The sequence below is a fragment of the Podarcis melisellensis genome, assembly GCF_964234715.1.
Source record: "Podarcis melisellensis genome assembly, chromosome: 11".
NCBI classification, from domain to species: Eukaryota; Metazoa; Chordata; class Lepidosauria; order Squamata; family Lacertidae; genus Podarcis; species Podarcis melisellensis.
In genome coordinates this window covers 38,221,849-38,247,646 of record NC_138543.1, presented here as the reverse complement: position 1 = coordinate 38,247,646, position 25,798 = coordinate 38,221,849, and the positions used below count along the sequence as shown (strand labels likewise).

At 42.9% G+C, this 25,798-nt stretch overlaps 1 protein-coding gene across 3 annotated transcripts in view; it reads right to left on the bottom strand.

Annotated features, from left to right (window-relative positions):
• Window positions 1-454: 454 nt before the first annotated feature.
• The window catches only part of HTR1A (5-hydroxytryptamine receptor 1A), a 45,047-nt gene continuing 19,703 nt past the window's right edge, over window positions 455-25,798 (bottom strand). The window contains exon 2 of one of the 3 annotated variants that reach the window (XM_081929880.1): window positions 455-664. The gene's annotated coding sequence lies outside the window, so the exon portion shown is untranslated. Of the gene's footprint in view, window positions 690-743; window positions 766-25,798 lie in introns of those variants that run through there. The other 2 variants (XM_081929879.1, XM_081929881.1) reach the window with 2 other exon arrangements.

Genomic DNA, 25,798 nt, shown 5'->3' with positions numbered 1-25,798 from the left:
ATCCCAATGTGGTCAAATGGAGTGTGCGGATCTTGGGCATGGTAAATAAGCTCAAATATAATTCTATAGCTTGTACCTAGTAACTGCCCTCCAACGGGACAGTAGTTCCTTTAACCAGAGAGTTCCTTGCAATAATTAACTAAAGCAATATCGCCACCTGCTGAATGTTTCATACATAACAACATATTCTGCTTTACTTTTCTCTAATTGGGCAGTGGGTCAAACTAGCCGTGGCATGATTTGGACCCAATGTGTTTGGTTGTGGCTTTCTTTTTTCCATTTTCAGGGTGGGGTGGGGGACAAGTAAACAATCAACCACTACAGGAAAGGACAATTTGAATTGGGGCCACAGAATGAGAGGGAAGCAGGTTTAACTCTTCCTCCATACCCACTAGGGCTTAGCTCCAGCTTCAGCTCCAGCTCCCCTCAAACCTGCAAAAAAACAACAACACCAAAAACCACTTTTCAGAACAATCCTATACTCACATTGTACTATAACCAGTGATGTGTTGATGCTTTGACCCATTTGTTCCAGGCACCAGAATAGACAGGCCTGTGGTTGCAGCACCAGGGATAGCGCTGAGTGAGAAATTTGCTTCAACAAAGGTCCAATCTGAACTGAGTCCTTGCATGCCTCTTCCTCCAGTCCTCCTTTCCCAAGCTCCTTGGCGTAAAGAAGTAAACATTTTCTGTGGATTAGATATTGCTTGAGCTGTATCCGCTCTTGGAGCCAGTTTTAACTAGTCGGGTATCAGGGGAAAGGGCCTTTAAAGGTAAGGCAGGGGAAGAAAGAATATATTAAGGGAAATGAACATGAAATTGAAATCTCTATATTTTGGTTTCTTATCAGAATTCAATGCAAAGGCATGGCAGATCACACCAAGCCACATATTAGATTTCCCGAGATCAAAATACATATGAATGAATGCATATCCCATCATTATTTATAGAACAGTAGGGGAAGCTTGCCTTAAACTTTATGCAAAAGCAATGAGACAAAGTTATGTACAAACACTTCTCTGCGGGGAAATGCAAGACTGGCTGAACTTAAATATTTGGCTCATGCCATGGATTAAAAGTATTAGTGTAGTCCTTGGAGATGCACAGCAACCGCCTGTTCTGTTCTTCCAACAGAGTTCTGCAGCACATCTTAAGGAATCCTTTGGGAGTAACAGTCTCTTCCTTTCCCCCTGCTCCTTTATCAGCTTTCTTTACCAGAAACATTCTCCTATATCCATGGAGAAGAACCCCAGAAATGCTAACTAGAATGTTATAACTTCATTTCCTGGGCTAGAGCAGCTCCACAGACATTGTTGATGCATTAGGTCATAGCATCCTGATAGTATCAGAAGTTGAAACATTATTTGTTGGGAAATCCCATATTTGAGAACTTGGAGATGTTAATAAATGGCCAAAAGTTTGAACATGCCCAGCATCGCATAGCAAGAAATCCAACCTATGGTTTGGGTTGCTATTCTAATTAGCAATTATTTCATGGAGTAGCCTGAAAAGTGAAAGCTGTAGGTGGCTCATAATGGGGCAGAGAAAATAAAGCTTCATTCTCAGTGGCTTAGTGGTAAACTCGGATGCTCAGGAGCTCATCATGGTCACATTCATATCCACACTCCCTGGAAGAGTCCATAGCCATACTCGCCAGCATGTCCAAAGCTATGCCTCCAAGGAGAGTCCAAAACTGAAGGCAGCTATTCCATTATTGCATACACACACCAAAGAAGAGTAGTACATAACATAATACTCAGTTTATTGGGACTGGCTTGGCTGCAATCCTTTGCATAGTTTCCTATGAGAAAGCTCCACTGAACTCAGGGCATGCATGTGACATTATGTGTGCGACACATGCATGACACGCATGATGTGACAAGCGCTGAGCCTGGCGCAACACTGAGGGGGCCCAGCCCTGTGCCAGCAGATTTTGAGGGGATGGAAGGCACCTCTGCCCCTAGGAGGTGGTGTGCCAGTTTCTAAGTGCAGGGGTTCGACTTGTAAAACAACCTGGAAGGAATTCACCTAAGGAGCTCTGTCTGTGTACTACAGAAACCGTTTCAAATACAATGCAACAACCTATGAAGGTTGTTGCTGTTTTTAAAAAGTTGGTGACCTGGTCAACCTCAGGATTTGAACTGGGGTCATGGGACTATGATTGCAGTGACTGCAATGTTGTAAAGGCAATCAGGGCTCTTTTCACTCACAGCATTGAAAATGTCCTCTAACTGTACGGTTTCAAATCTGTTTCTGGAATCTGAACTGGAAATCGAGTGGGCCATGACCAATCTATTTTTTACTTCAGTGTTGTTTTGCTATTCCCACCATAAGCAGCAGAACAAATACGATAAGGAGATATCATATAATAGAACGGCACTCCTGTTAACTTTGACAAAGGAATCCGATTCAGTATAAGTAACTGACCCATTCATACTGGGAGAAAATGGAGAGAGTCACACAGGCAAAAGACACTCATCTATCATGAGAGTCAAGGTGGAATTCATTGCCACAGAAGCTCAGGCAGTTCAAGGTTCTTTAAAGCAACCAAAATCCATACTTTTTATTGAGTGAGCAGGATATATGCAAGTTATTGTAAGAATGGTAATTAAGCTCAAGGAGAGCTTTTTCCTGATTAATGAGAAAACGATAGTCTTGAGTTGCATTTCAAGAGAAATTCCTGCATAACCAATCCACCACCTTCTGTGCCGGGACTACAAATTGCCCTGTGTTTATGGAGTCTTTCGAGATTCAAATAGGTGTTGCTTTTTACTTGATTTCTTTCCTAGAAAGGTTTGGTGTGGTTTAATCTTTCATTCTCCTTACAGCAGAGAGAATTTCTGCTTAATTAGAAAGCTCTGTTTTCTCCACCATACCTTATGCTTGCGCTCTCGCTCTCTCGCTCTCTTTCGGAGATTCTCTGGCATCTCTTTCCCACCCTTTACCCACTTCTGTGATTGTCACTTATACCTAACACCTCCATACCCCCCCTCACATTTTCTCACTTTGTTTTTCTCATTTCTTTGCTTTGCCCTGCTCTCATCGAAAAGATTTCTAGGTGGAAAGAAGTAAGAGAAGTCTCAACAGCATTCACACTACTGGGTGACACACAGATGATTGTGTTAAGCGCTTACACGTAGCAAAGGAAAAGAAGAGGCACAGAGAGGCGTTTTCTTTATTTAATACATGGGTACCAAGCCTTTCCTCCATGGAGCTCAATAAGGCTTACATGGTTCTCTCTCCCCAGCTGAGATATAGCAACTGGCCCAAGGTCAACCAGTGAACTTCATGACTGAGTAGAGATTCCAAACTGGTCTCCCAAACCCTACACCAACCCTCAGACCACTACTTTAGGGAAGGCCATTGCTCAGTATCAGAGCATCTGCTCTGCATACAGAAGGTCCCATGTTTGATCACTCGAAACTCCTGCAAAGGCTGGGGAAGAACCCTGCCTGAAACCATCGAGAGCTGGTGTCTACTGAGCTAGATGGACTGATAGCATAAGGCAGAACATGGGCTTTTCTCCTGGGTTTTGAGTTCTAGGGAAACCATAATTCCCCTTCAACTGGCACCCCTTTTGATTTGGGAAGATAAAACCCCATGTTAGTTCTTCTCTGGTGATTTTTTGGTTTTCCATTAATGATTCGATTCAAGAACCCACTAATTGCCTGGCCTAACTCGAAATAGGTAGCAGAGGCTGGGCAGATTCCTGGGCCCAGTCACATATCTGGAAAGTCCTCATGTTAACCCTTGCCAATTCATCTGAATAGGCAAGGGGGGAACCACTGAGAGCCTGATGAAGCTGCAGGGCAAAAGATTTCTTTGTAAAAAGTTTCCTGATAATTGGTCCTGCCATTATCAGCTCATAATCACCTTCAGTACAGCCATCAGGGTAGAACTTTAAGGCAGACATTCTAGAGCCCCACTCAGCTGAATGAGCAGTGCAGCATGACTAATTTTGACCACATTTTGAAGGAACTTAAATAATACATCTGCTCATCTAAACAGGGTAGGCATAAGACCATTAAGTCCAGTGGGGCTGCAAGACCAGTGGTAAAATCAGTTATAAGATGGAAGAACTGCCCCATGGCTCTGATTAGCAGGGGTATCTATGTGGCTATGAGTGGAAATGCCAGAGGAGTAGAACAGGCAGACCTTGGTCTCACCCATCAAGGAAGATCTTATGCCCTTCATATAACATCTCTCATCAGTCTATCTTAATTCAGAGAGCCTGGTTCTGTGGGTGATATTTCATTCGTATGAACTTTCTATTTCCTCAGGTTACTGAACTGCTATAGCATTCAGCAGTATCATCACCCACAGCTATAAATTGTCCACTTACAAAGATTCAGCACTTTCTGAATTGGCTTTGAGCTCCCAATCCATTACATTTTGATGCAATATTCATAAAACATAATATTGGTTGCAATACAGGCTTCTTAATAGCAGCTGGCATCAATGGGAAGGTTGCTTCTCTGTGTCCTGGCAGGCATTGGGGCAGGGATGGGGAACCAGATGTTGTGGATTATATCCCCCATCATCCCTGGGGTCTATGCTGCCAACGCTTATGGAAGTTGGAGCCCACAAGCAGACCTAAACACAACAAACACTCTCCCCGTCTGAAAATCCCAGCAACTGGCCTTCAGAGACAAATTGCAGTACCCCAAGATTAGCTGAGCAGTTTTGAGCTGGAGGTTTAATAGGCCGATCTGCAACCTCGTTAACTAGTCATGGGGCCCATGTTTAGACCAGAAGACCTCACAACAGTGAACGTGAAGAGTCTATGCCCCTCTCCTTGAAATCATTATGAGCCAATCCCAAACTCCTATAACATTTTGGGTCAGTTGGTAATGCTTTTGTCACAAGCATCATATACCCTGTCAATGCAGTTTATCAGTGCCAGTAACAGAGAGACTTCCAATCCTTTATCCTTGGCACTTTGGACTCTGAGACAGCAATAGCTCAGCCCCCTGGAAATGTCATCCTCTGGTACCCCTGAGTATTTAGTGTAAACCTCAGGTTCCCTGGTGACAACATGAGCAAGGACTCCTTGTGCCCGAGTCATTGGCGTAGTTCACAACAGCGTGCCAGGCATATAAGTACTTTATAACCATATCTGGAGGGTTCCATATTTGGGCCATGCCTTCAGTATCCATGCAATCAGCAGAATGTGTGAAAGGGGGCTCTAGGCAAGTAAAACAGTCAGATTCCATTTTCATGTATTCTACTGAATGCACAGGTATCAAGGGTATGGCCAGAGGAGGGCACCAATATTAGGCACACCTTCACTCATACATTTATTGATCAGATGAATGAGAAGTATTGGTGGTCACCTTCATTTCACTAAGGGCCCAGAAAGTGGACTGAATCATAGAATTGTAGAGTTGTCAGATACCCTGAGGATCATCTAGTCCAGCCCCTGGCAACATAGGAATCTTAACAACCAGTTCCCCATCCAATTCGAAACAATACTGGACCCTGCTTAGCTTTGCAGATGTGTTCTTAGGATTAAAATACATGGATTGAAGACACAGGTCAAGAGTGATGAGCTTTTTCAGACTGAGGAATGTATTCCCTGCTGGGCAACCTTCTGAGAGTCACATGGCAGTGGTGGGTGGGGTCAGAGGCAAAAGGGGGGGCAACTAATATAAATGATGCCTTGGCACACCAGGCTAGTTTCTAGGCTCCCTCGCCTTACTCCTCACCAAAGCTAGCCCTCCCCCGGAGCTCACCCAAACCACCCCTCCTCTCTCCCATTAGACCTCACCAAACTTCTGCTTGCTGGCCGGGGCCTCCCACCCACTCACTCACTGACCTTTGTCTCTAGTTCCCTCCTCCTCACCCTCCAATACCACTGTGATGGCCCAGCAGCTCTGAGAGCCCAGTTTGTCACCAGCCTGCAGGTTAAAGTGCCACCTGTCAGCAACCGCATGAACTGCAGTGTGGCAACATCCTTAGTAAACTATGCATTAGGAGAGAAAATTGGCATGTCATTGCCCTAAGTTTCCAAGATCCATTTTTTCTAGCTGGAACTAATACATATTCTCCCTTTTACTTTAAGATCATGTAGAGAGGCTTCACTGGGCCTCATGAATTTCAGAAGATGCTCTACTTAACCTAGTTGACACAGTGCTCCTTTTTTCTTCCATAAACGGAGCACAATTGTTTGATTTGATATTACTGCAACTGTTTTGTCTGCTTTGGGTTTCCTTTTGGAAAGAAAAGTGGAGTGCAAAACATATTGTTTATTGCAAACAATCAATGAATGGTTATGATTTATTTAATTTGTTAGTCAGCTAACACAGGCCAGTCTCATGAAGTAATGATATGTGTAGATGATTCCTCAAATGGCCTTTATAAACTGGGGTACATGAATAGAGCTGCAGCAATTATTTGTAATCTGCTACTATTTTAATGTTCTGCTTTAACTTTCAAACACTCCCATCATGTGATTCAATTCCTTTTCCCCCCTTTTCCTTTTTTTGCTTTGTACATGAGAGTCTTTCAAGATATAAGTGAAGTGCTTTCTCTCAGCAAGCTAAATGCATTTCGCCACTGATTGAGGCAGCCTATTTCAACCACTGACAGGAAATGACCGGAGCAGTCGGGTCAGGCTGGGTGGAAAAGAACAAAATCCGTCTCATATTCAATCAGGCACCAATTACAATTTATCAGCAGGAGAGCGGGTCTGAAATGAGTTTCTTTTCAAATGGAGCTCTCTGCACACTGCCCTGGATGTGAGGATGCCTGAAAACCAGTAAATAACCCGACGTACTTACTTATTTTCAAACAGTTTATCTGTCTGGAATTTCAGAGGGGGGAAAACCTAAAGATCTTCAGTGCAAGGAAATTTGTCAAACCATATTTTGCTTTGTTTAGGTCTGAGCTTTTATGCTTCTGTTGATACTTCTCCCAATTTGGGTTTGATTTGTATATGATTAGTTAAAGATGTTCTGGTCTCATTTCCGAGGACAGTAGATAGAATAGTCTGTGGTCAACTCCTCACATTCTGGAAGAACTAAGTTTGAATGGAAATTGAACCAAGAGCTACAGAGCAAATCTCTTCCGTTGAATAAAGAGTTTGCACAGAGAGCAGTAGCAGCTGGGATGGTGGAGCAGAGCCGCGGAGCTCTCACTGGTGCATCTGTGAAGCCCCAGGACCACCCAGGTAAGCTGCAGCAATGCCAGTGATGGGAGGATGGCTTCACAGCTCTACCCTACCACACCAGCAGCTACTGGTAGAGAGAGATCAATAGTTCCAAATAGTGCTGGTAAAAGTATGGAATCATAGAGTTGGAGGGACCACAAGAATCATCTAGTCCAACCCCCTGCTTTAAACATTAGCAAAGTCATATAAATAACAGAGACAGCATCTCAATAACACTTTACTAAGGAAACCAAACATAACAGTGTATAATCTGAGGCAAAATGAACAAAGGTTTTGTTTTTCTTGGTTCAGACTTTGTACAGGGTGGCATTAACCAAACACACAGAGGGGGAAACTACCTCAGAACTCCACAGCCAATCAGAGCCTGTGTTACCTCACTAGAGATCATGCCACTCTGAGTGGTTGCTAAGTGACAGCTCTGCACATACCTCTCTGGGTAGTTATCACTGAGAACTAAATTAACCCTTAAGTTACGCACTGAATGATCTCTGCTGCTGTACGTCCAACATAGGGAAGTTTCAGTCTATGTCAGTGGTGGGGAGCCTCCTGCCCACTGGCCTGACTAAGACCAGCACAGATCCCAGTTTGGCCCATGAGGGTCAGGTGTTTGACAGGTAAGGACATGACTATAAAGGAACAACCAGGAGCTTAAAGTCAGCTCTCCATTGTTCCTTTGCAGACAGTGTCTACAGAGGGGAAATGTCCATTTGCAGGTGCAGTTTGAATCCAAAGAGCTTCTGCAAATGGATGTCAAAGATTGACATCAGCTGACTGGTGGTTACAGCAAGCTCCTTTAAACTGTGATTGATGGGTGGCCCCACCCACTTGTCAAAGTTGGCCCATGGAGATGAAGGAATTAAGGTATCTCACTAGCTGGATCCAGTTCCTCACCCCTGGCCAATGCCATTATAAACTAGGTGACTTTGTTTTCTATATTTATACAACTGCCCCCAAATTGTATAAAACAGCTTTTCCCAACCTGGTGCCCTCCAGACATTTTGGACTACAACTCCCATCATCCTTGACCACTGGCCATATTGGCTGAAGCTCATGCGAATTGATTGCAATAGGTTCCAGCTTCAATTCTTAGTTTAATCCCAGGGGCTGTGGAAGACTCCTGCCTAAAAGCCTGGAAAGCTGCTGCTGGGATTGACAACAAATGGACCATTGGTCTAATTTGGTAGAAAGCAACTTCCTGGGTTCCTCTGCAGTCCAAAACATCTGGTGGCGGCAGGTTGAGGAAGACTAGTGTGAATCCATAACAATTGTAATGGATTATTCTAAAAGAAAATGAAAGCGCAATTAGAACACTGTTCAAAACTCCATGAAAAGTGCGGAAATCCCACTGGAACCTCCTTTCTTCAGCTGGGTGTTTGTCGATGGATTTGCACCACATCGGATCTTAGCTTCAAGAGTTCATGGGTGGCTGCTTTCGTCTGCAGCACAGCTCCAGTGGCACAAAGGGGAAATGCCTCCATTCCCAGTTGCGCGATTTAGCTCTGCCTTGATTATTTATGTTTCTGCTCCAACACACACCCCAAATCTGTATCTTTAGACTGAAAATGTTAACCTAAGGGTTGAAGAACAGCACACAAACATTAGAACGTTAATCGGAAGAGGAGGGAAGCAATGTGATACTAAAAACTTTTTGTTATTTAAACTTTTTAATGTGCACTAGTGTGAAGATTCAAACAAAAGGGACATGTTCCCATTGAAAACTTTGTTTTCATCCTGACCAGTAACTGGAAGTAGAGCCAGCTCTCTAGGCACAAATGTCAGGCACAGGATATGCTTGGAAGCACAAATACTTAGGCCTCCCCAAGTTACTAAGCGACAATGTCCTTTATAAAAATATGCAATCTTCTGGTCTTCCCAGTAGCCACCTAACAGTGCAAGTCAATGGACAGGCACCCCAAATATTAAATGTCCTAAGGGTAAGTCTAGTCATAGACTATTAGCCCCAGAATGTTTGGTCTTGGGTTTCACTCTTAATGAGTAAGCACTTATTTATTCATTTTTGGGGGGATGGGGTTTAACAACAAAAAAAGCTGACCCAATATTTAGACATGATTTTCTTATTTCAGTGGATCATCCCATATTATGTGTCCAATTCCACCTCCCGCCTGTGTTTGGTTTGAGGCAGAGCTTGTCATTTTCCCCATTCAAACTCCTTTGCCTGTCTTAGCTTCAAACATTTCCTTTTACAAACAACTTCATTTACACCAATGCATACATCAGTACAGACACCTGCTTTGCATCGCACACTGCTCTTATCCATAATATATCTGCAAGTCTATTGTACTGCGAGCAACAAGGCTTGAGGCAGGGATGGGGAAACTCAGGTCTCCAAAGCTTTTCTGTCTGACACCTGGGACTCTCTCTAAGCCACAGGACATTCCCACCTCTCACCAGCCCTACTCTACATCCTCCACAAATGCTTTTGCCTGGCTGGTGTGTGTCCTTGAAGTGTGATGACACCCCTTGCTTGTCTGGATGGAGGGGTGTGTGTGTTTGTCAAAATCTGTGGCTTTTGCATGGCTAGGATGTAGCTTCCTGTACAAAGGTTCAGGTAACATCCCTTGGGCTGAAAAAACATTTCCCACTCCTGGCTTGAGAGCAAGATCTCCCCTTAACATATATGAAGCAAAGGAGACTTGCATCATGCAGAGAGCTGGATGGGGACATGGGAGTTGAGTGTGGATTTGGGCAGCTCTCAGCATAGTGCCTTCTGCTGGCTTCCTCCCACATGAGTGCCCCCTCCATGGGACCAGGTAGGCTTACCTGACAGGAGCAGGCAACAGTGTTTGAATGAGCCCCTGGTTTCACTGGGGCTTCTGCAATAGAGTCCTCTGAAGACAGCAGTACCAAATCCTCAGGCCAGAGGTTCACTGACTCCACAGGCTCATCTGGTGGAAAGACTTGTGGGGCTGTCCGTTGCATGTCCTTCCTTTTCTGGTTCTCACCCTCAGTCCTGAAGGTGGGGGATTTGACTGCAGGATCCTGACAGCTATGCACATTTTGTCTTTCGGGGTTTTATGTTGTCATTTCACCCCATCCAACATTGGAATATGACCCCCAAAAGGCTGGCCAAGTTTGAAAGGCTGGCCCTCTGATTGCCACAGCTTAAGTGGAGATGTCAGACTATAAACTTGTCAATGACATTTGAGCACAACACCTCCCATTGGATCTATACTAAAGCTTTTTATTTTATTTTTTTAATCTAGCCTTGCTTTGCTCCAGCAGCTGCATTATACTTCATCACTGCCTTGCCAGAAGCCTGATGGAAGACCAGCTGCCACCATATTACAGCTGCTTAAACAGAGATGGTGTTCAACAAAGGCAACTGCTGAAGCAGATTCACAACAGGGAAAGTCATTTTTTATATGCTAGTCTTTGCTGCGTATTTTTTTTTAAGAAACTGTGCATTTCTCCTGAGCATTTTCATGCTGTTGTGCTAACCCTGGATAGAGCATCTTAACTAACAACCAGTTGCTCTTCTCTCATCTTTACTGGTTGGAACTATGCCAACCAGTCGGGATCAGCAGCTGCCATCTTTCAGTAACTACTGGGCCTCCAGACCCTAGTAGGGCCTACCATCAATGCTTGCCATGGGCCATCTTTTAAAACACACGCACTTACTGGCTTCTGGAGGCTGCCATTTTTGTTTTTGACAAAGCCTTGAAAGGTGGCTCAAACCAGGAAGCCATTGTTGGGGGGAAATATCACCATCCAGAGCCACCAAAGCAAGCTTCCCATGAACCCAGGAGCAGGACCATTACATCAGAGGACCTCACTTGGCAGCATTTTGCTCCTCAACCCTGGAGCTAGCTCTGTCACCAGTTATACAACCTACCCATGCCCATCTCTCCCTCACCCCCTTGTTTCATTTTAGCAAGATCACATTCATGATCCAAGCTTATCTTGTGCCTCCTGTAACAGCACAATGGAGGCCTGAACATTTGTAGTTCACAGTTTTGAGGATTAATGGAGAACTGCTGATGGTTCAGGACCTGAAGAAAGCTTCAGCCTGCCTGATCTGGTGAATTGGGGAAGGAGGGAGGAGTCATACTCAAACACTTTCGCAGTAGCTGCTTTGGGTTTCAGATGCTCAATTCAAGGTGCTTGTGCTGACTTTGAAAGCCTTCTTTAGCCTCCGGTTTTTCCTCAGAAAGCACCAATCCTCCTATGAGCCTCCCCTTTTACATCATGAAGTTGGCTTATATTGAGCCATCTAGGCCAGTATGGTCTATTCTGACTGGTGGAGTTCTTTCTTACTATCTCAGGTTGCATCTAGGATCTTCTGCTCTGCCAGTGACATAAGATCCATTTTCTTTTCAACATCTAGCTTGGGGGGCCTTGAGATAAATGCCATCAGTAAGAGCAATAAAGGTGGACACAGTTAGAAAGAAGAGCCTTCCCAATGGTAGCTCTGAGGCTTTGGCGGTAAGGAAACTGTGGGTGTTTTGCTACAAGGCTAGTTTAGTTTTTGTGTGATTATTGTCATCTTCCTATGTTTGATGTTTTATTTTACTTTCATGGGCTGTAAGCTGCCTTGAGCTCGATGGTGTAGGTAGATTATACAACTTTTAAGTCATTTTTAAAAGAGAGAAAATATTACCCATCTCTAGCACTAAAGCCAAATTTAGAAATAATGGAGGCATTACTCGGCAGTGTTGTGGGATCATGTATACCTTTGGTTCATTAGCTACTCTGATTTTTAAATAGTTGTTTTATGAGAACCTAACCTTTCCTCAGCCTTCTCTTTCTCCATTAAAAGGTTGATTGCTTCCTTTCTAGAAACAATCCTATGCCGGGAATTGTTGCATAAAAGAATAAAAATCAGCAAGTGAAGACTTGCAAAGGATTGTGGGAGAAACCCAACAGAAGTAAACTCTGTGACATGAAATAATAATTTCTCCGCAGTACGACATCCCTTGAATGTGCTCCCCCTATACGATATATAGGATGGATGAACACTTTAAACAGCATCTAGTTCTTAGTAATGGATAGTATAGTGTTTTCTATACTGTCAGTCAAGTGAATGCAGCTACCAGCAAGGCAAAGTCAAGGTGAACTAATGGAGAGGTGCAGTGCTAAAAGGGGCCAGGGTCATCCCAATACATTTTGCTGCTTGAGGCAGAGCAACAAATGGTGCCCCTGCTGACCAGGTCAAGATGAGCACAGTACACAAAGGTGGCCAAGTTATTTTGGCACTTACTCCCACAAGCATCTCTCCCTGGCAGTAATAAGCTGGCAGAGCAATCCTAGGTATAGGAGGTTGGCAGAACTTATGCTGTCTTAAGTGAAGCCAGCATTCAGTCACCCCTATTCCAAAACATTGAGGAACAGATCCACCACCTCCTGAGTCAGCCCAAGCCTAACGGAGGGAAAACAAGCCTTTAAAGCCGAGGGGTTTTTTTTACACCACTCTTTTTGCCAGCATGCATTGTTCTGTGTTGCCAGGTCATGGGGCTGAGCTGAAAATGGTTTGCAATCGGTGTAAGAATCTCATTCTCCCACCCCACACTTTTCTGTGCCTTATGCTAGTGTAAGTTCCACCAGTTAAATTCTGCCAGCTGAGCCTCGGCTGAGTCAACACCAGCCCAGCTCAGCTGGGTAGAGGGACTTATACCAGCATGAGCCAGGATGAGGGACTTAACACTGGTGAAGCCCTGGTGCATCTGTGACAACCCAAGATCCAGCTATTCCAAACTCACTCATCCCAGAAGTTACTGGGTTTGGATTGCATGGGGAATAATTACTGTAACCGTTTGCTTTCATGACACCCCAAATCAACTAGCTGAGGTAGCCGCTTCACTCTACCTAACAATAGGGCTGGCCCTGAAAGAGAAAATTACTAGGGTTGGAGGGGGAATCTAAATTCTGCATTTTAAGCAGACATAATTAGTACCTCCTGAATCAGAATGTAATTATCCTCTGGATTTCACACTTCCTCAAATTTTATGGTACAGATCTCAACTTTTTTTTAAAAAATGCCAAAATGTGTTTAAAATGTGTATTTTAAAATAATTTAGAAATGTGTACATGGAGATAAAATATGGATTGCAATATGGGTTTTGATACCACTTTTTAAATTAAAAAATTAAGAGAGATTCCTGTGGAATCAGGACAAGATAAACTGATGAATGGACATGTGATAAACTGACAGGGACCAGAACTAATTATTCATCCCTAACTATATTACAGAGCCAGAATACAAATAGTATACTTAGCCCAGAAAATTGTCTGGCCCCAATTAAAAATGTTGAGAAGTGTGTTAAAGTAGACAACTGTGTATGGACATACATCCGACTCAGTTTGAACAGTTGCTCTGTTTGCACACGAGAGCATTTAAACTCCCCCCCCCTTCAAGTTGGAGCCCTGCACATTCCCCACTGAGCCAGAGAACCACCCCATGGAGTACAAGGAGCTGCCATTTTAGTCCGTCTGCCACTGCACAAACCAATGTGCCTTTGGCTCCTGTTACAGTTGTGGGGAGGCTAGATCTCACCCCTTATTCTTTTTTTCCTCTAGTGAAGTGTAAGGTAGTAGTCTTTTCTTAATTTATCACACTTCCCTGGGTTTCTTGAGCCAGAAAGAGACCAATGGGAAATAGTAATGAATTGAGGGAAGCGTTCTAGAGGCTTAAATTCATTCCCACAATAGAGAAGCTTCTTCCAGACTCGGGAAAACAAACAAGGGAAGGGGGGTTGGGAAATAAAAGACAAGACATCACCGGTAGGACAAGCAACATGATGTCTCCTTTAATCTCAGCATCCTGCTAATGCTTCGTTGCCGCTCTAATTTGGCTGTGCAACGTGCTGTTTATTCAGCATCTTTCCTGTTTTTTTTAAAAAAAATTAAAAAAATAAAGATGCAAGACATTAGGCAGAAAGTCTGCCTGGTTTCTGGATCACACAAGCCAACAATTAAAGGCCATTTTAAAAGCAACTTCTACAGCCCAGGCACCAAAAAAATAATGAAATAAAAATAACGGCTGATGTGTTTTTGGCTGGCTCAAGAATCTAATCAAAGAAATGCATCAAGGACAAATGTGATACGTGGGGAATAAGCTACCCATTAAGTACATTGGCTTGTTAGGGGTGAATGAATGTGTAATATATACAGATGTAATGCACCTTATTATCTGCAATTGGAAGGAGTTGTCTTGATACGGATGCATTCTAGTTTTAACAAGATGGAGAGTGAAGGAAGAGGGAGCCCTTTAACTGCACCGGGAGGAGGAGTTGACCAATAAAGCTTGAGAACTATTGGGCAGTTTTTAATAATTGTTGTGAAGCTCTTACATTTATTGGCTGGCATTAATGATGGTGGCAAAAAAGGGGGAGGAATCAGGATAAGCTATAAAACCAACCTGACTTGCAGATTTCCTAATTAATCTATCAGAGGTCAGTAGTAAGATTTTTTAAAATAATACTAATTTCAACATTGTAAGCACAAGTCTCCACTGCTATAGGAGAAGGGCTTGTTGCAAGGATGATCCTATCATTCCTGGCCTCTGGGGCTGAGTTGGGGTTCAACAACATCTAGACAGGTTCCTCATCTCTGGCTTGGTGCAGCTGAAATGCGGAAAGCTACATTCATACATTCATAGAACTAGACATTCAATATGTTCAATACATTCAACCATGAAAGTGAACTGATTTTATGAAGGTGGCTTTCATAACAGGAAATGGAAAAGTGCCCAAGTAGTTATATTCCAGAACATTAGAAGATGGCTTGAAAGCCAGTTCACACAAGCAGATGACTGCTGTATCAACTGATGACTGAGGTCCATGTACTTAGCCTTAGAATGGATACAAAACAAGGACTACGAGGTCATGCCAAATGCTAAGTACATGAATTCAGCATGAATTCTTCAAGAGTAGCTTCATTGGATGAATGCAATGCACTCTGGGGCTCCTTTGGAAGAGTTTTTGGAAACTTTAGATGGTCCAGGCTGAAGCTACAAGGATGTTAGTAGGTACTCACACATGGGGCCATATTTCACATATCCTGGATTGCCCACATGGATTGTCAATTTGTTTAGAGCACAATTCAGCATTATGGTGATAACTTTTAAAGCAGGCATAGGCAGACTTCTGAAATTTAGTTTGTTTTTCAGTAGATGCAAAAGACCTGTGCTTAGAATTAAAGAATATGATGCCTCTGAGCATATTCTGAGTCTAGGAAATTGTTTTCAGTACCAGAACGGAATGGAATTATTGGTCCTTTCACACACAGTATCTCTTCTGATTACCTCTCATCATTTCAGCAGTCCTGTTTACGTGGAATATATAGCTTTGTTCTTGCTATTGTTAAACAATTGGGAGACGGGAAAACTTGCTGGTGTACTGCAAATTACCCAGAAATCTACCAGTAAATCCTGAATTGCTGTGTGGTTAGAAAGGTCATTTGAAAAAAAGGAATTCCTTCCTGTTTCTTTTTGGAGGTGGCAAACTTAAACTAATTCTATTCGAGTTCAATTCACAGATCATTCACGGGCTCCTCTGCATATATTTTTTTCAGTCATCAGTTTTTTACGAGCTACTCTGACAAATTATAAAATATACTTAATAATACTCAGAAAACAACAAAACACACACAGTGTAATGTGAACAAATGTTTTATTTATTTTCCTCAACCATGACCATGATCTTAAACAGTAGCCTTACTTTTCATATAGGTAAAAGTGGTAAATACAATGGGCACAATTGAACACAGAGTTAAGTGTGATGAAAACAAACACACACACACACAACTAGAGTCCTCAACTAGGGACTCAGCTAGATTGGCAAAGAAAAAGCATTTTATATGTGCTGTATATGCAATATAACACTGTGACACCAGATGGTGCTGTGGAGTCCTGTCTTTCCCTACCGGATTTCCCTGTATGAGTTTGCAACGTGTTTAACTGAATCGCTGGACCTAGGACCTGAGAGACCAAGGTTCAAATCCTCACTCAGCCATAAAGCTCACTCAGTACCCGAGTTGCAGTCTAACCTTACCTCACAGAGTTGTCATCAGGATACAATAAGCAGGAGAGAGCCGTGTTTGCCACATTAAGCTCCCTGGAGGGAAAGTAAGATATAAATGTAATGATAAGGAAATATATGAAAGGCAAGGCACCTTGCGATAATTTGATCCTTGACAAGATTGACAAGCATGCTGAACTGATAAAAGCTGACTTTGGCCTTAGCTGTGCCCTCCTTTTCTGCCCGCACTGATGTTAAACCCAGACTGCCAACCTGTTCCAATAAGGCAGGAGAAATTCTTTCTGTGGGGAACGACATAGAAATTATCTACACCAACCCCACACCTGGAGATTACCCTATACATGCATTTTTCATCATTCTCCACCTGAGGGCCATCATTAGCAGGCTCTTTGCAGGAAGAAGCCCTCACCCTTTAATCATTATATATGCAGATAACTTTCTGCAGGCAAGTGATAAACGTAAGCAGTTCATATTCTGAGCCTTAACTTCAAAATAGCCTATTTATGAGCATCTTCATCAGCAGCATAAAAGGCTACTTGATCTTGTAGCTTTCATATGTATACATTACCAAACAAGTATATGATGTGCTGGGAGCTCATTATTTCAATTTGTAAAGTGTCATCCAATTAAATAGTGAAAAGAAATAATGGCAATGAAACCTGGCTGGTGAATCTCAGGCACACAAACATACACACACACACAAAACACAGAGACAGTAAAATCACCAGTGCTAGAGGCAAAGAGTACTCAAAGGGCCAAGATTTGTTTCTGAAGTGTGTTTGTTAGATGTGACAAATGGCAGCTAAGACTAGGAGCCCAAATCTCACTTACAGCAGGTCCTGAAAGATTGCATCCGCTGCTCTTTCGGCGGGAAAAATACGTATATCCACAATAGATTAACAAGAGTGCCAAATTTACTACAGCAGCTGCAGTATGTGAAACAGCAGACTGTGTCCTTAACAGTGCCTTGGTGTTCATGTGTGTCCATGTGGTAAGTAAGGCTCAGGGCCTGGGACTCACGGGAATAAGAATGAGATCACAGAACAGGCTGAGCAAATGTAGAGCAGAATTATTGTCTCCAACACTGCGCAAGCGACGTGCTACTCATGCTACAGGACTTCCCCTTCTCCTTTCTCCATCCTCCATCTGCTCCAGAGGTCCCCCCAACCATCTGGAGCAGACTTTGAGGGTGCATGGGGGAATCTGCTGAGGAGAAGAAGGGGAAAGCAGAAGTCATTTGCATGAGCATTGGATGTGTTCCTTCTTGTTAGGGTTTTTCCCCTGAATCACAACAGCCAGAAGACATTCAGCTCTTCCTCCCATTCCCCCCTGTGGTCTAGTAGACGTCTGGGGTAGACTAGCCTCTGTGACTAACCCAGGGCATTCTGAAATACTGACTGGGGTCAAGGAATGGATCTGCCACAAATATTCTGGTACACTGAAATACATGCATGCTAGAGAGACTCCTCCCTACAGGGTTGAACTTCTATAGATTCTGGGGAGGGAGCAGTGACACAAACAGAATTGTCATCCTTCAAGAGTCAGTTCCAGCAGCATCACTTGAGTGGGATGCAGCAGCAGCCTCATGGCGGTGAAATGGGAATGGAGTAAGGAGATGGAGCAGCTGGTAGAGAATTCGGTGGCTAGGTTGCTCCCTCTCCCTGTTCCATTCCTATTTTGAGAGAGAAGAGAGGTGCTTCCCTTGCCCCCGTTCTTTTGTAGCTTGGTGGTTCTGTCTGCATCTGTCTGAACTATTGCTGTGTGCATCCAGATAAGTACATCCTTGTCTGCAGATCATCTTTCAAAGCTTCAGGTAATCAAATGAAAATAGGAGAGCCCTGTGCACTTGCTATCTTCATAATGAGAAATGCTTTTTCTTCACTTATCGCCTCTTTTTGGAGTTTGATCAGCAGGATTGTTTTGAAACACTGTAGATTTATGAACAAAAGCTTGGATCTGACTGGAATTGTCTCTAGCCAGCTGTTGTCTGGCATTTCTAAATCCCATTTTCTAATTTGCAAGCACCTTCTCGTTAGATGGCATTATAGATTCCCTCCCTCCCCCCCCCCAATATACCTACAGGACTAAAAATGCAAAAGTGAGACTTGAGATGTAACCTGGGAAAACTGCAATCTAAATCTAAAAGCTGCAATCATAGGCACACTTACTAGAGAGTAAGTCCCATCAGTAGAACTTCCTCTGACTAAGATGCATAGACTTGCATAGTAACTCTATTATTATTATTATTATTATTATTATTTTATTTTTAAAACTCAGCAATAAAGCATCAAGTCTTTTCTAGGTTAACATCAGTAGCATTGCCAAAAAAAGAGAAAACACATCATAAAAAGAAGACACAGATTTGCATGAGCTAATTTATATGTATAGATGCAAAATCAGATAGAACTACTACATAAGTTAAATAGAAACATCATACAGCTCACCACCATGGAGAAGACTGTGAGCAGGTGGCCCGTGTGTCTGCTCATTCTGCTGTCCAGACAGTAAATGTGGATGGGCAACTACAAGCCCCCCCCCCCTGCCTGCTCTCCCTTCTGATCACTCTTTAAACCAGGCATGGGCCAGACAATCCTACAAACAGAGGACTCCTTCAGACAAAGGACTGACCTCTGACAGCCCTTCAAACTTCCATAAAGTGGGGCACATGACTACCCTAATGTAAAGCTAGTGCAATCCTTATAAACGCTGAGTGGAACAACGTTCTGCTGAATCATCCTTATGCTGTGACCAATCTACCGTGTAAAAGCTGTTCTATTTTCAGCTGGCATCTTCCCCAAGTCTTATTTTAGGACTCCTGCCTTGAGTTACCTATCTCCGAATGAACACAATGGGCAGCTATAGCAGCAGAACTATGATAGACCCAGCTTAGCCATGCAGTGTGATTCACTTCCTAGCTCATGCACAGGCACCATCATTAATTATTTGAAAACCCCAGGCCTGCAGATCTACAGATCTTACTTGATAGGATTTAAGGCCTAATTTATATGCTTGCCAAACTGCAATTCCAAAAGTGTTAGAGAGGGCACATCACCCCCTCCATATGCACCTGAAGTAACATGTGCCATAGGTGGTCCATGTTCAGGCTTTTACATTTATCCTGAAAGTCAATAATGAAGGAAACAGATGCACCTCACCAGGGAGGGTGTTCCACAAATGGGGAGCCACCACTGATAAGGCCCTGTCAGGGGGAGTCAAGGCAACCCCATCAGATGGGCAGGGTACAAATAATACATTATTATTATTATTATTATTATTATTATTATTATTATTATTATTATGCAATAGCTAATAGGGCCACAATTAAATGGGCATAGGATTGTACCTTAGTTAATTAAGACCTAAAGTAAATATTGACATCTGTGTACTATACTTGAATCAGGTGGCCCAAATTCACCTTACCTGAGGCAGCAGGCTAGCTTGGGGCAGGCACAGGGCAGACTACAGCTCTGTTCTCCTACACCTTGCCACCATCTCCCACCCATTTTCAGCACCTGATGCGTGAATTGGCCACCTTACTCCATCTAGCAGTAGGGCTAGTGCTGCTAACTATTCCTGTCTTTTGGGCAGTGGGCAAAAACTTTTTAAAAAAATAACCTAGGCAGTTTTTATAGATACAGAGAGAGGGGGGCAGGGATTATTTTTTTTATTTTTATTTTAGTCTGACCTTTCATTGTGCTTTTATCTGCTGGTTGTTTTGCATGTTGTAAGTGCTGTTTCCTTTCTTGTGCATGACCCCAAAACCATTGGTTGAAATGTTGGCATATAAATGTTTTAGGTGAAGGAATAAATAAAACATTAGCAGCAAAATACCACCACATCCTTTTGGGTAGGAAAATGAAATGCCATTGAGATGGGAAAATGTGGTATGTATACTGTAGGAATAAATAAAATATTGGCAACTAAATACCACCAAATCCTTTGGGATGGGAAAGGAAAATCTCCATTGGGATGGGGAAAGGAATGTCAAACTCAAGTCACTGCAGAGATACATGGCAATGAATAAACTTAAGAACTTAAGGATTTGGGATTTGGACTATCTGAGTCAACTAAAGTATATGGACTTTATGCATGCAGAAGTCAATATTCAATTCAACATTCTGTGAATTGAATATTCAATATTCAGCGAGGAGAGGAGAGAGCAAGGAGGCTTGCTCTCCCGTGTATCAAGGTGCTGGTGCTCCATCAGAAGGTGAGCTGCTCAGAAGTACTGTAACGTGTGAAGGGAATGCTCAGGTGCAGAGCCACTCAGTCTGTTAGGATAGAGAGACACACCAGAGGTACAGTGGTACCTTGGGTTACATACGCTTCAGGTTACATATGCTTCAGGTTACAGACTCCGCTAACCCAGAAATAGTGCTTCAGGTTAAGAACTTTGCTTCAGGATGAGAACAGAAATCATGTTTTGGCGGCGCGGCGGCAGCAGGAGGCCCCATTAGCTAAAGTGGTACTTCAGGTTAAGAACAGTTTCAGGTTAAGAACAGACCTCCGGAATGAATTAAGTACTTAACCCGAGGTACCACTGTACTTCCAGCCACTGAGAAGGAAGGACAGGAAATGAGTTTGAATGTATGAGTAAGCATAAAATAGAGGAGGGTCAAGCAGAGAGGCAGATAGTAAACAGGCAAAAACAAGTGAAGTTAACCAAAGATGGGAGTAAGATACTGACTGCAGCTGTAATAACAGGAAAGAGCACCTTCTGGGCTGAGTAAGAGAAGAGAGCTTACAGCTGAATAAAGGGATGGCAAGCATTACCAAGCAGGGAGGAAGAGGGTAAGAGAGGAAGGAGATTTGCAAAGTCCTGGACAGCATACTCCAGTAGTGGGCCAAGTCTCAGGAGTATAAATAAGCAAACCGAAGAGAGTGCTTGCTAATAAGAAGAGTCCTAACATCACCTTGCCGACAAAGGTCCATATAGTTAAAGCTATGGTTTTCCCAGTAGTGATGTATGGAAGTGAGAGCTGGACCATAAAGCAGGCTGATCGCCCAAGAATTGATGCTTTTGAATTATGGTGCTGGAGGAGACTCTTGAGAGTCCCATGGACTGCAAGAAGATCAAACCTATCCATTCTGAAGGAAATCAGCCCTGAGTGCGCACTGGAAGGACAGATCCTGAAGCTGAGGCTCCAATACTTTGGCCACCTCATGAGAAGAGAAGACTCCTGGAAAAGACCCTGATGTTGGGAAAGATTGAGGGCACAAGGAGAAGGGGATGACAGAGGACGAGATGGTTGGATAGTGTTCTCAAAGCTACGAACATGAGTTTGACCAAACTGCGGGAGGCAGTGGAAGGCAGAAGTGCCTGGCGTGCTCTGGTCCATGGGGTCACGAAGAGTCGGACACAACTAAATGACTAAACAACAACAACATTGAAAGAGAGATGGACTCACCAGGTAGCTCTGAACACAAGAGACAAGCTGGACTTCACAAGTTCTCATTAATTAAGACTGCAATGCTACACTCATGTATCTGGGAGTAAGTTCAATTGAACCCCATGTGACTTGTTTCTGGGTATGCCCACATAGGATTGCATTGTAACGTTTCTAAACTAGAGAGGATGCTGTAGGTAACCAGTCTTACAAACAAATGCACTGCCAGTCTAACCAGGTGATTTTCATTGCCATTTACCCCGTACACATTTATACAAAGCTGAAGTTATCACCCAGCAGAGCAACTACTCAGCATGGAAGACAGTACCATTTATTCAATCAGGACAAGCCATATAATTTGGCTGTCAAAGGCCTGATCAATATTATTACAGCAGAGGCAACCAAGTCCACAGCCAAATTGACAGAGGTCCAGAATAATTATTTCAGCAACTTGATGTGCAGCAATATTTTGACAGGTAGCCAAGACTACTATTAAATCAAAACAGATACTGAATGGGAACTGAAAACAGGAGCATGCTTGTTTGAAGCTAAGAATCAGGATTTTCTCACATTTAGCTAAAGAGAATTTCACCACTTATATTTACAAGGCACTTATATTTGGCATGCTATGCCGTACTTTGCTTATGGTGGATCAGGGATAAAGAATCCATGGCCTTCCAGATGTTGCTGGACTCCACCTTCCATTGGCCTCGTCCAACCCATCCAATGGTCAAGGAAGATGAGAACTGTGAACCAGCACCAGGTGGAGAGACACAGGTTCCCCATCCCTTCTGTTGCAAGCAAAGTGACTTCAATACAAAAGCATCCCCAATGGTTTACCTTGGTGTGTTCTTGAACATTAATATTCTTAGCTTAAGACATATCTTTTATCTGTTTCGGAAGCTCAGGATTGCAAGGGGAAAGAAGCATTTTCTGCATCTTTCATGCTGATCACCATATGTCTAACCTAGGTCTATGCAGTACAGCAAAATACTGAGCTGGTAGTTGACAGATACCATACATTTCCAATTACATTCACATAGTCATAGAACAGTCACAGCTATCTCTGCTAAGGGCAGATCTGCACGTTAGAAGAAAAATGGAGCTGCCACTGAAAATGGCAGACCCGTTATGATTCATACTAATTGGTTATTTCTTGACCTGCTGGAAGACTTTGCTTATTATTTGTTTATTCATCAATTATGCTTTTCAGTCATTTTTTTAAAAAAATATTGCTATGATCTAGTAAATTCATTCATGATAGATTATGTTTCAATTAGTTGCTTTAAGGGGTTTTCTCTTGTAATATGTTGATACCTACATGTTGCCTTATGTATTAATTTACATTTAACTGCTGGCCAGAGTGTAGGCTAACTGTTTATGTTTTTTTTTAATTGTAATGTTTTCATCCATTTGATGTAAACCTCCTCAAGCATCTATGGAAAGATGGTATATTTTAAAAGATGATATTGACAAAAGAGGCAAATAAAGTCAAAGTCTTCGCTTTACCCGGCAAACCAGAATGGGACCCAATATCTGTGCACAGTGCCCCATTGTCCTCCCACAGCAATTCTGTATGCCTTGGCCAACATATTGTAAGACATGGATTGGGAACCTCGGAGCTGTGGGTGAAATGCAGCCCTCTGGACCTCTGTAGCTTGAGAAAACCCTAATTAAGGTTCCCTAATTAAACTTCCCCATGAATGCTTTTTAGAATCTCTTCTCTCTTCCCCCAAACCAAAGGTTTTAAAAACACACACACAAGGGGGCCATATGTTTCAGTACAAGTGATGGAGTTTCGATATGGCTTTAAGCTGAGATACTGGAGACCCACTGCCAGTTGGGGTAGCCTGGGGATAGCCAATATGTTGCTCTACAAATGTTCTTGGGCTAAAACTCCCATAAGTTCAAGACAGCATGGCCAGTGATGATGGGAATTGTAGTCAAACAATATCTGGAGAGCATCACATTGATTACACCTGAGGTAGACACTATGAGACTAGGTGGACAAATACTCTCATCAGGTATAATGCCCCTTGCTCATGTATTTGTTTAAATACAACCAGTGCTTTTTTCTGGGGGTATGCCGGGGTATGCATACCCCTAAACATTTTGTGAATCTAATTTGGCCTCATTGAGGGGCAGCATTTCAATATGAGTAGGAAAATGAGAGTACCCCTAAACATTTTTTCTTAGAAAAAAAGCACTGCTTACAACACCTAACCTATATAAGTAAATGTCTCAGTAACTCCAGCCTTTCCCAGACCTTTTTCCCCCCAATATTCCTACTACCTTGCATGGTCTTTATGGTGTTCTATTAATTAGGTCGCTATACTTTCTTCTTTAAAGTAAGCTGAGCAAACGTGACAAAGGATGTAAATATGCAGAGCGACATCTCACACCCAGTCTAAAAACAGACATTTAAGCAGGGCTTTGCTGGTAAATTGCCAATCCCCCAATATGTAGGAAAAAGAAACATTTGAGAGGGATTTGTGAACAATGTTTTCCTGGGGGAGATGGCTAGTACAAACTTGTTTAGAGAGCAATTAAAGCTCCTAGTCAAGGGGAAACAGTGTTGAATGGAGCAGCATCTCCACTACTGCATCTTGGGCCCTGCCTTTTGCCAGGGCAGAAGGGGGAGGCAGTTTTTGCCTTAATTTATGCTATGCTAGCTTGAGGCTAGTAGTGATGTATGGAAGTGAGAGCTGGACCATAAAGAAGGCTGATCGCTGAAGAATTGATGCTTTTGAATTATGGTGCTGGAGGAGACTCTTGAGAGTCCCATGGACTGCCAGAAGATCAAACCTATCCATTATGAAGGAAATCAACCCTGAGTGCTCATGGGAAGAACAGATCCTGAAGCTGAGGCTCCAATATTTTGGCCACCTCATGAGAAGAAAAGACTCGAAGCTACAAAAATGTGTTTAACCAAACTATGGAAGGCAGTGGAAGACAGGAGTGCCTGGCATGCTCTGGTCCATGGGGTCACGAAGAGTCGGACACAACAAAACGACTAAACAACAACAACAACAGCTTGAGGCTGGTACACTACAGAGGCCCAGATTGGGTCCCCATCTGGATGCTGAACTGGCTTAAGATCTAGCAGCACTTTGATCAATTCTGCACATTTATTAGTGCATTTATATCCCACCATTCTCAAGGTGACACATGTGTCTCTCCTCCTTCCCATTTGTATCCTCATAGAAACGCTGGGAAGTAGGTTGGACTGCGACCAAGGTCACCAAGTAAGCTTTATGACTGAGGAGTGATTCGAATCCTGGTCTCCCAGGTCCTAGTCCAGCACTCTAACCACTACATCACATTGGCTGTCTAGTCACATAATGGGCATATTGTTGCTGATTTCTGCACAAGCATTGCTATCACTAAATATATATTAAAACAGAGCTGCTTGTAGAAGGGAAACGACTTGGTGAATGGGTACTATAAGCCACAGAGCAGATAAAATACATTTTGTTCAGCACTATGAAGGTGACACAGTGCCCTTAATGTATTCTAAATCATCTTGCTGGATATGTGTGTGCAGCACAGACATAATACAAATGGCAAGCCAGAACAGAGGCTTCCTATTCTGCTGTAAACCAGGATCTTTCCTGCAAAGCAACCATTCAATAATCTCTGGAATTCAAGCCGTCGCTGTGTTTTTAAAAATTCCGAGAGCGCTAAAGCAGATCCCAGCCATCACCAACACAATGGAACTTTCCATTTTCAGTCAAAGTCAGTGTTGTCTTCCTTGACTGTGTTTTGTCAGAAACTGAGGACCCTGTTGTTTCAACAGGCTTCTCATTTACAACATCTATTAGGATTAAGGCTGTCAGGTTTCTAGGTAATTGTTTTATATATGTTTTTGTCTGTTGGCAATTTGATTATTGTCTTGTATTTTAGGAATGTATTGCATGTATTTTTCATCTTGTAGGTTTCTGTGGGCGGGGAGTGGAAGAACACGGAAGGAATCATTACTACCGTTGTTGTTCTATCATTATAATTATCATTGTTGTTTTCAGCTAGTAATCAATCCATTTGTTGGTAAGGAAACAGGAAGGACATCAGACCAATGGCCCATCAGTCCAGCATCCTGTATAAAAAAAGTGGCCAACCTATGGGAAGTGCGCAAGCAGGACCTGAGCATTACAGCACAGCCTCCACTTGTAATTCCCAGCGATTGGTGTTCAGATCCACAATGCCCCCAAGAATGGAGGAACAACAGTAAAGGTAAAGGACCCCTGGGT